Genomic DNA, 12,572 nt, shown 5'->3' on the forward strand with positions numbered 1-12,572 from the left:
TTATGATAAGGATAACCACCCGAACACATTCCATGAAAGAAATTTTGTCCCGCGAAAAATGCGATTTAAATTACTAATTTCCCTGGGCTATGGATGTTTTTGTTCTTTTTTTCAATGTATGTATAGTATATTGATCAATGATTTACAATATACCTGTCCTATTCGTTGTCCTCAAGATATTTAAGAAATATGGGCTGTGTTTTACTGTTTTCATTCCATTATAATTCTAGTCTAAACTATGCAAAAATAACTAAATAAAATAAAATAAAATAAAATATTTTAAGTACCTACCAAACGTACATTGTACCATAACAAAACTAAAAGCTCCAAATATACTAAAAATACGAAACATACGAAAGTAACGAGAAACGATATTATTGATACTGGCACTAGAACAAACCATATGCCATTGATTTTATCACCGTAAGTATTTGGATTGGGTCTATTTTCACAGATTGAATAATTGAACAAAATAGAAGACTTCGGTGTCACTTATTCAAACTTAATATATCAAGGGGCACGGTAGTGCCCAGCCAAGTTCTCTAGCAACTTTGGCACTACACCCTTATTTACAGGAAACAACTCAGGCCATTTTCGACCCACCTCTAACTTCCACACCAAAGATGCTAGAAATTTAAAACTCGCTACATTTATTGAACTTGTCAAAACCAAACTCCTCACAAAATTTAAGCCTTTTACGATGAGTAGTTTCTGAGATATAGGGCTTCAAAAATCGCAAAAACCGTAACTGACTGACTGACTGACTGACTGACTGACTGACTGACTCACTCACTCACTCACTCACTCACTCACTCACTCACTCACTCACTCACTCACTCACTCACTCACTCACTCACTCACTCACTCACTCACTCACTCACTCACTCACTCACTCACTCACTCACTCACTCACTCACTCACTCACTCACTCACTCACTCACTCACTCACTCACTCACTCACTCACTCACTCACTCACTCACTCACTCACTCACTCACTCACTCACTCACTCACTCACTCACTCACTCACTCACTCACTCACTCACTCACTCACTCACTCACTCACTCACTCACTCACTCACTCACTCACTCACTCACTCACTCACTCACTCACTCACTCACTCACTCACTCACTCACTCACTCACTCACTCACTCACTCACTCACTCACTCACTCACTCACTCACTCACTCACTCACTGACAGATCATCAAAATTATGGAGAACTTCCCGTTAACGTAGAAACTTGAAATTTTGCACGGTGATAGGGCTTGTGGTGTATACAAAGGGAAAAATCGAAAATTTGAGATTTTCAATTCAGGGGGCGTGGCATCCGCCCATTTCCGCTGAATTATCATCAAATATTATAGAGCACTTCTGATTATCGTAGAATCTTGAAATTTGGTAGAATGGTAGAGGTGGTAGTTTGTACAAAGGAAAAAATTTAAAATTTGAGAATTTCAGCCAGGGGGCGTGGCAGTCGCCCATTTCCGCTGAATTTTCATTAAATATAATAAAGCACTTCTGATTATCGTAGAATCTTGAAATTTGGTAGAATGGTAGAAATGGTAGTTTATACAAAGGAAAAAATTTAAAATTTGAGAATTTCAGCCAGGGGGCGTGGAAACCGCCCATTTCCGCTGAATTTTCATCAAATATAATAGAGCATTTCTGATTATCGTAGAATCTTGAAATTTGGTAGAATGGTTGGGATGGTAGTTTATACAAACAAAAAAATTTAAAGTTTGAGACTTTCAGCCAGGGGGCGTGGCAACCGCCCATTTTCACTGAATTTTCATCAAATATAGAGATTTTTAATTCTACAGCCATACCTTGCAAAAAGTAGTGAAATCACAACAAAAACATTACTGTTAAAAAAGGAGCCAAGTTCTCCTATGTTAAAATTATGCTGGCACAAAAAGTACTGAGATGTAAAAGTGTACCAAGTTCTAAAGTTTGGGTTCAAATTCGTATCAATAAAATTTTGATTGTTTACTTGGCAATTTTTGAAATAACTTTAAAAATCGGTAATTAAAAGAAAAATTGTCAAGAGAACAATCAAAATTTTATTGATACGAATTTGAACCCAAACTTTAGAACTTGGTACACTTTTACATCTCAGTACTTTTTGTGCCAGCATAATTTTAACATGGGAGAACTTGGCTCCTTTTTTAACAGTAATGTTTTTGTTGTGATTCTTCTTTCGTTAACTTCTAGATAAGTAAGCGTAAATACTCAGCATAAAAAATCGTATGGAAAAATATGAAGTTTTAGTAATTTTCGATTTTCTCAAAAACTAGAAGAGATAAAACTATTCGGTTTTCAGTGTTTGATTAATTGATATTGCAGTGAATCAAAAAAGTCATTTTAGAGCTTTATTTCACAAAAAGTGAAAAAAAAGTAGTACTAAATATTTTGATTTTACCTTATTTTTTACAATTTTTTATTAATAAATCATTTTTTTCGAAAACTAATAATAGAAATAACTTTATTTGAATACTAGATTAAAGGTGGGATGTCTAGCTTTTGAAAAAGGTGAAACACTTTATAGTTAGTGTTGCCACTTTTTTTTTAATATATTTTTTTTTCATTTTAAGTACTATTTTATAAAATGTTCAAAAACACCACTTTTGCGCTCGATTTCGACTTTACCCTCATATAATAAATTAAAGTACTCTTCAAGACCTTTCATTTGATATGCGTTTCATCACTGTTGAGCAATGTTGTAAGTGGGCCCAAAATGCCCATGGTCCTTTCATAAATTAATTGATGCCTAAAGATTGTCTAGGAAATTCAAGGAAAAAAAATATATTGGAGTGAGGGACAATCTTCTATCGTCCAAGCGATAGATGCAATTTTCTTATTAATTGACTTAAAACACAATAAAAAATATTTGAACACAACGGCAACACCTAAAATATCTAAATATACATTTTTAAAAAGCTAGAAGCTAAGTCACATTTGTAAAATTAAAATTAAGTTAATTGAATGAAGGGCTTTTGAAAGAATGGTAATTGAACTCAGATTTTTGAAAAACAAAAAAAAAATTATTGACAAAATTTTAACATGTCGTTTTTAAAACTTTCTCGTAATATAAAATGCATTTATTTTTCAAATTTTTTAGGCCACATTTATTATGATTTAAATTATCAAAGGAAATGTCAATATGTATTACAGTTTATGAAAAAAATTAAAAAGTATTTTATTTTTGAAGAACTTTTTTTAATAGAAGTTTTGAAAAAAAATTTAACTTATTTTTTTTTTTAAAGTTCAACATTTAAATATAAAGTTATTTTTATTAATTCAATAGCCCTTATTGTTGAAAGTTAAAAAGCAAAAGTTCTTATTTGCCAAAATCTTTGAGAAAATCAATGCAAAAATTCAGTTTAAAAAAAAACCCTCTGAAATTGAAGTAATTTTTATTTTTTTTTTTTCAAAAGTGTGATATATATTACCTTTTCTGCTTCGAAATTCAACTGATAATATTTATGGCCAAAAATTTTTTTTTAAATAAATTCATATTTTATTAGAAAATGTTTGGAAAAAAATCATTTTAAATTTTTTTAATAACACTTTTTTTTAAATTTAGTGGATTTAAATTTAAGAGATAAGAATGAGCTTCTGGCTTTTTAAAAATGTATTTTAAAATATTTTAGGTTGTTTTAAAAATATTTTTTTTTGTGTTTGAAGTCAGATTGTGAGAAAATTGCATTTATCGCTTAAACGATGGAAGATTTTCCCTTACTCCCTTATATTTTTTGTCCTTAAATTACCTAGAGAATCTTTTGCTATCATTTGTTTTACGAAATTTATGCAAAAAAAAGGTTTTGTTCAAAAGAAATTTAATTTTAATTTTAAAAAACAATACGGCAAGATCGGCAATTTTTAATCTATAGACTTTAAAGTAAGTTTGAAAAAAAAAAAAAAAATCGTCAAAATTAGAGCTGTTCGGCCGGGTTCCCTAATAATTTGCTTTAGTTAATCTACTAATAATATTTTTAACTTTTTGAAAACTAGAATAATGGTTTTTTTTTTAAATTTTAAAAACAAGCATTTTATAGTGTCATTAAAGTGTTATAGTGTCATTAAGAAGTTGGAAATATTTTGTACCCCTACATTTTTCTTAGTGTATTTGTTTTTAAGGCTTTAACCAATATTAAAAATGCAGTCTATTTATTTATGACTTTATTTACTAAGTTTATTTTATCAAAAATGTACATATTTTAAAGTACATTTTTAGCCTAGGGTAGTAACGCCAGCCTAATTTATGTACTTTAAAATATAATCAGACCTTACAAAGTTTTGTTTATTTTTTTAAAGGTGCTATTTAACTTTTGTTTACGGAAAAAGCTTTCTTGTTCAATTTTTTTTAAGGCACTTGATTTTAAAATTTGATTAATAACAATAAAATTTCATTCATTGAATTAACAAATTTTCTGAAGGTTTTTCGGACCAATTTTGTAAAATTTGTGTTAATTTAAAAAATTTTTTTTTTGTATTTCTTAGTCTCCCTATTTACTTATAGCATACTTGGAACGAACGTTCAAGTCGCTCGATTTTTAATAAACTGACCAACTTGATTTATGTATCTTTTTATACGAACATTGTATAAATAGTAACCGAAACCAACACCGGTAAAGTTCTTACTTAGGAGCATAGGTGAATTGCATAGGTGACTAATATAGATTGCCTGTTTGACTCTCGTTAACCAATTAATCAAATCTAGATGACAATTAATTAATATTGCTTGTGTAGAAAAAAAAAACTTAAAAAAATTGGAACCTGTGTATGAGAACACTTAACACTGAATTTCTTACTAAAGAGGTGAAAATTACATGTTAATTTAACACGTTTCTTATCACATTCAGTCTATTTGAATTCAAGAACATTTGATCGTCGTAATAACTTAATTTGAAAAAAAAAAAAAAAATAAAATAAAAAAAAAATCACTTATGCGGCTTGTTTTTTTGTATTATTTTTGTGCTGAAAGATATAAACTATCTATTGGCATTGACTCACTTCTTTCTTTGCATATTTTTCCATTTATACTGTAATAATGTCACCGTTCGTAAATTGCACACAAATCGCAATTTTATACCTACGACCGACAGTCAATTAAAAAAAGTCGTTCACTTAATAATTTATGATGAAAAAAATTTATATTTCTCCCACGGTTCTTGTAGCAGTATCTACACAGCAAACAGCACCGCAACCAGCTCAAGATATTTAAGTTTTGAAAAATTGAGAGGTAAAACCCAAATACTGACACGCACTTACATTCTTGTCCACAAAAAAAAAAAAAAAAAATACGTAAAATCGTATCTATTGCCAATGCATGACTTCGACTTTGAGGACAAACCCCAGATAGAATATAATATGTGCCTATATGATGCCTATGAGCCTATACACAAAATAATTCTTTGGGGTTGGGTGGGGCGATTTTTATTCATGGCGACCTACAAAAAAAAATATTGCCGTCCACAAGTGCTGTTTGTTTGTTTATAATATAGCCAAACGATATTGCATCAACTATCAACATGTGGGAATCAAATTTGCCAACATGGTGATTCACAATTATTCATTTTCACTTCTATACAACAAGCCAGAAGATCCGGTTAAAATATTCACTCTCTGTCAGCTCACTTCTATGCGGTATAAGAACTATATAAGCTTGCAAGCTCTGATATATTTCATTTTTAACATTAATTTTCCATCTAAGGGAAGTTGTCAAACAGGATGAATGTGTAATAAATTTTGGCCTGTCCGTTTAAATATTCCTAATTGTTGGCTTGACGAAATATTTTGCTCTCAAAAAAGAGTGGGTGAGATCAAATAGATTTTTTTTTTATTGTTTGTGACCAATAAAATATGAGGCATAATAAGAAATATTATACACGACCAATATGAGAAGGTGAGGCCTGGGAATAAATAAAAATAAAACTGAGCCCACGAGGATAGCAGAAGGTTAGAGCAAGTAGAATTAATTTATAATTTATTTAATATTAAAATTAATGAATTTTATTTAGAAAATAATTTAAAACTTTAAAAACTTTCCTTTTTTTGAGCCATTTTATTTGTTTTGTGTTCGTTTCTGAATTCCCTAAAAAACTCCTGTTTCGTGGTTACACTCAGAGTTGTAAAAATATCAATTAAAAAATAAATTTATTTGAAATTAAAAAAAAATTATTGAAACTGAACAAAATTGCATTAAAAAAATTATTTATTGCAACTAAACAAAAATGTATTGCAATTGAAAAATATTTTACTCTTTATGTTGAATCGGGCTTTTTTTGGTAACTTTCTTCTATATGCTATCAAAACCTTTATTTCATACTTTTTTCCCTACGTTTCGTCGTAATTTCTCGACTTCATCAGGGGTAATTTATTAAATCTTTTGAATTTGATATTAAAAACTTTTTACACTATGACAAAAAATTTTTTTAAACTTATGAAAATATTATTTTGTTACATTTAAATGTTTGATAGATAATTTTAAACTTTGGAATTTTTTAAAATAAGAAATAAATTATTGACATTTAATAAATAAAAGTTAAATAAAAATATACGTATTTTGCACTAAACAAAATTTTTAACTTAAACTTATTGCAAATCAAAAAAATTCTACATTGAAAAAAAATTCATCTCAAAATGTGTTCATTAAATATTTTTTTTTAAATATTCGCCGAATGCCTTAAAATTTTGGCTACTTGATCATAAATAAGCTATTTTAACTATAATATTGAACATCATAGTGTACGTTCAAAAAGCCAAAATTTTTAGAAACTGCGCGAACATTAAATAAAATAATTTAATGCACTTTTAATGCAATGCAGACATTTTTTTAATTTACAATGCAATTTTTTTTTAATAAAAAATATTTTTATTTAAAATATTTTTTAGTTGCAATAACAGTTTTTTTAATGCAAAATATTTTTATTTGCAAAAAAAATTTTTTTCATGGTGCAAATTTTTTCCAATTGCAATAAATATTTTTTTGTATGCAATTTTTTCTTTATTCGAAACAAAGTTTTTTTCGAACTGTTTTTTTTTTTTACATCTGATTTTATTCCAAACGAATTGCTTAATTTGAACGAAATTTTTAAACAAAAGCCCTTATATACTTTTTATATAATTCAAAAATAAAATTTTTAAAATAAAATTTTGGATTAAAAAAAAAAACTTTGAATTTTTTTTTTGAAAAATCGAATATTCGATAGCTGGACATTGATATGAAATTTAAGTTTTATGTGTGGATTAAATTGGTACAAAATGGTATACCAACTTTATTAAAAAAAATTTTTTTTCAAAAAAAATGTTTAACAAAAAAATTAGTTTTTTTTTAAAAAGGGCTATAACGATTTTGAATTTTTTTCTACTCAATCGTGCATTTTATTTTTGAAAAGCTATTAACGGAATTTCTTTAAATTTTGGCTATATGACCATAAATTAGCTATTTTAACTATGATATTGAATATTAACTATACAGCCAAATAGCCAACATTTTAAGAAATTCCGCGAATATATAAAAAAAAAAAATTAATGCAATGCAGAGAATTTTTTAATTTGCAATGAAATTTTTTTTTGAAATGAAAATATTTTTATTTGCAATATAAGTTTTAATTTTATTGCAGATATTTTTCATTGGCAATAACATTTTTTTTTTAATCCAGAATATTTTTTTTTGCAATAAATATGTTTTTTTAACGCAAATTTTTTTCAGCTGCAATACTTTTTTTTTAACTCAATTTTTTTTCAATTGCAATAAATATTTTTTTTATGCAATTTTTTTATTTGCAATAAATATTTTTTTTTTAATTTGCATTACAAAAATATTACTGGTTAACACTATTTACTTTTTTTTTGTTTTTAATTTCTACAAAATATTAATTTTTTTCCAATTTCGATAGTTTACCTTATGGTTAAGAAAACAAATCAAACTGTTAAGGATCGTATTACCTGACCAGACATTAAGTGTGATCTATCATCACACTCCAAGAAACACCCCTTAAGTCTTGTCATATTTTGTATACAGTATCACACAAGAAAACCTATATACTTTATAAAGTTTTCCGCTTGAATGAATTTTCCCCCAAAGGCATTTTTCTATCAATAAAGACATTAAATTAGCTATAATATCATTGATCTGATGAAAATGGGCGTTGTGGGCAGACACCAGCAATTCACAGTGTATACTCAACTGATCCATACTTAAACTTATGGTATTGGAAAGAGATTTGATTATTATTGTCCATGTCCAGCCATGTGGATTTGTGTGCTTGCTCTTTTTCTTTTTTATTAAGTGTCAATATATTACCAACAGTTAATGGCAAGTTAAAAAGCAATTTGATTGAGTATTTCATCAAATGGTGGTTTAGCCAAAGAGATACCAATTATAAAAAAGGCTTGCTGACAAGTTCAATTATTTTTTCTGTAAATAGATATAAATAAAGGCGGGCTTTCATGAGTTTGTTGTTGTTGGTTTTTGTATGTATTTTCTTTTTATAGACTATGGATTTTTTTTAATGTCATGGTTAAGTTCTACTTTGAGAGCCTTGTGTTTTTAAAACTTATATATATATATGGTGTTTTTATGGGCTTTGCTAAGCATTGATATTTTATAAATATTGAGCATAATTATAACAAGTCATGTGGTTTTTAACTCTAATTAAAAAACAAACGAGATTAAATAAGCTACCATGGCCCGCACAACATAATCTTAAGAACTTACAAAAATAGATTATATGAAGCTATGAAAGTTTTTTTTTCAAAGTTATTTTTATATGAGAGAAAAATGTTTATGTGTTGTTTTAGATACATTATTTATCTTTTAAAGTAAGCTTTACACTATATTAGTCATATCATAAACTTTCAGATTGCATTAGGCATAAAAAACCACGTTTCATAAAAAATTAACTTCTAAATTTAGTATACATTACATTTTGTAAGGAGCTGACTGCATTTTTACAGTCGTAAAAGTAATACTTACAAATAAAATAAAAGATTTCATAATTTTTAAATAAATCCAAATCAATTTTCTTCTCTTGAATCCATACTACTAAATTTTTATATTTATTAATAATATTTGACAGCCTTTTGTACTTTTAATCAATTTTCAGAATCCTGCATTTCAAAATTTTGTAACGGCTTCTAGTTTTCACAATTCTGAATCCCAAAATTACGAGTATTTTCATATTTATTTTTCATTATTATCAAAATAATTTTTCTTTTTTTTCCCAAATTTTGGCTTTAACAGAAACATTGTTCTCAAACATGCCACATAAAATCAAGTTGAGGTACATTTTTCAAAATTCGGGACAAAATTCTGATCTTTTAAAGGAAAAATCAGTTTTTTTTTTCAAGATTGCGCAGTTTTTCTATTCTGCCATTCAAAATTCTGCTTTTCAAAATCCTGACAGCATATATTTGAACCCAAAAATTCTGGAAATTCTGTTTTCTTTTTTTTTCTCGATATGCACTTACTAAGCAAAAATACAAATCAGTAATGTAATTCGACTTTAGTTCTATCCCAGGACTTGTTTTTGATTTGGAATATTCATTTTTATTTGAAAAATTAGTAAATTTTGTATTATTTTTTGAAAATATTAAACATTTAAAATAAATAAAATTTATTTTAAATAAAAAATAAGGTGAAAAAATTTGTAAATCTCGGAATGAATGCTAATAGAAATTTTTTTTTGCTCAATACCTTCGTTTTGGCATTCTATAACATACCTCAAAAGTCTAAAAAAATTTCATGTCCTCAAATCGCGATTTTCAAGGTCAAAGCGCGAAATGGGGTTTTCAAAATTAGCAAAAATAGACCATGGGATTATACATATACACATATGATACATGATTCCAAGGTATTTTTTAATGCTGATTTAAATTAGGACTTGCGGACATGAGATTTTTTTAGATTTTTGACATAAGTTATAAAATATCCAAACAAACATAGAAACAAAAAAATTAGCCTATTAGCACTAATTTCAAGATTGTACCAGTATGTTTTTTAGTGCATATCCCAAAATATCCCCTTTTTTTTCAAAAATTACCATTTTGTAGACATGAATGTTTTTTGCATTGCATTGTTTTGATTCTTAATGATAATGGACATAAAAACCTTCATGCAAAATTTGGTTCCGCTACCATAACTTTTAAGGGTTTTTTTGGTAGTAAGTTAGCAAGGGTTATAATAATATAGGTTGACAGATGAAAAACAAGTATAACTTTTTTCAGAAACGTCAGATTGCCTTGATTTTTTGGTATCAGCATTAAAAAATACCTTGAAATCATGTATCATATGTGTATATAATACCATAGCCTATTTTTGCTAATTTTGAAAATCTCCATTTCGCGATTTGACCTTGAAATCGCGACAAGCGGACATGAGATTTTTCTAGACTTTTGAGATATGTTATAGAATGGCAAAAGGAAGATATTGAGCAAAAAAAATTTCTACTAACATTCATTCCGAGGTTAAACCCTTATTTGACTGGATTATTTATTATTTTTCCAAAATATTAAACATTTAAAACCTTTTTGTAATTTAAATTTTAAATTTTTTAGTTTATCAAATAAAAATGAAAATTAAAATAATTGACAGTAAATTTTAACTAGGAATTATTAAGGGACTAACAAAAAAATTTGTTAAGCTGTACTATTCTTGCTCAAATATGTACTAAGTGAAAGGATGATCTTACAAAATTTACAAAATAATAAAAGGGGTTTAGAAAAATGTGAGATTTTTAACATTTTCAAACCCTTTTTTAATTTTTTTGCAGATTTTTGTAAAACTGAATCAATTTTTGATAATATGTCGCAATTTGTTAGTTTTCTCGGTTTTCACTTCTACTATTTTTTTTGTTATTATTTAATGGTGCATGAGATTAAACGATAGAATATATTAGACATTATGTGAATATCATAGATTCCGTATCCAAACGAATGTTACACCACTGAAATTCATAAATTTTATTCACAGAGATATGAAACGATTTTAACAAATCGAGGATACGTTTTTCCTGAACTGAAAAGCGCTATTAAGTTTACTTTAGTTTTATAACTTTTTTAGAACCAATGTTGAGTTTATCCAAATTGATTAGCTTTGCTCTGAAAAACTGCCTCCTATAGATCTTTTTGTTCACCAATTTCGAACTTGATGCTAGGATTGTTTTGGTATAAGCATGCCAAAATGGTTTTTTTGTTTCATTTAAGGCTCTAAAATATTTATATTATATGTATTAAAACCTTGATTAAGAGGTTTTGAAAGAAATGATAACGGAGTTACGAATAACAGAGATAAGCGCGACAGAGTTACGGCGGTCAAAGTTACGCAAAACCGAAGTTACGAAAAACTAGAGTTACGAATTCTAAAGTTATGTTAAGCTATGACATGTGATTTTTGGGTTGGCAACAATTGCGAGGAACGATATGGAATTATGGAAACATAAATAAGAGAATATCGATACGTTGATGCAATATTAGTTGGACAAATAAGAAGTTAATTTCAATTATGTCCCCCAAACTTACATAAGTGTACTTTTGTTTTTTTTTTCTATTTCAACGTTTTTGCGATCTTCTCACAAAAACAAAACCATATATGTATATCTATACCTATCCAATCAAAATTTTACAAGATTAAATAACAATTTTAGCTTTACTCATTTAGTTCTAAACAATGAGAAAAATGTTAATCTCTTGTTTGTATTTCCATAATTCCATATCGTTCCTCGCATTATTACAGAAATCGGCGTTCAGTTTTTGATGGAAAAATTATGTTTTTGTAGTCATAAATTGCTTTTTTTTAATGCAATCATCATGTTTGTACCAAACGCCACAGATGCATATCTTTTCCTAGTTTTCTCCTGAGAGCATTAAAATTACATATATATTTTTTTTTCGAAAAATGAAAATTGTGTGAACTAATTTTTCGTTTACCTATTTATCAACTTTCGTTTTTTTTCGAAAGTAATAATTCTTAGTCCATATGGTTGAGGGCTGTAATTCCATATTGTTTATTGGTTAAATTAATTTTATTCTTAAATATTTCACAAAATAATTTATGATTGGGACTGATAAATATATCGAACTTTGAGCCGGAGAGTGTCACAACTCAAAAAGCGTCAATTTTGAATTTGAGTGATATTCGGGTTCGCAAGGTGAAATTCCATATTCGTATCAAATGGCATGGCCATATCTGCAAAACTCGCCGCTATAGAGAAGAAGTTTCGGTTCTAAATTCATCTGTTTCAATGTGTATGATTTTCTTACACTATCCGTCTCAAGGTGTGATAAGTATATACCTATAAAACGAAAGATGAAGTCAGTAATTTTAAGGACCAGTGAACTCTTGTTTCATTATTGGTCAGCGATAGAAAAAAAATTAATAGGTTGAAAAATAGTACGTATACACCACAGTGACCGTTAAAGTTTTAAATTTAAAGTAATCAAATCAAAACAATTTAAAGAGCTACATACATTCTAACAAAATATGTGTTCTTCTTTTTAACTTTTTTTGCCCCTTTAAACGGCGAATTGAAAAATGAAGTCCGTATGTATTACTTCCGTGAAACTGT

This window comes from Episyrphus balteatus, chromosome 2 (assembly GCF_945859705.1).
Source record: "Episyrphus balteatus chromosome 2, idEpiBalt1.1, whole genome shotgun sequence".
Taxonomy (NCBI): Eukaryota; Metazoa; Arthropoda; class Insecta; order Diptera; family Syrphidae; genus Episyrphus; species Episyrphus balteatus.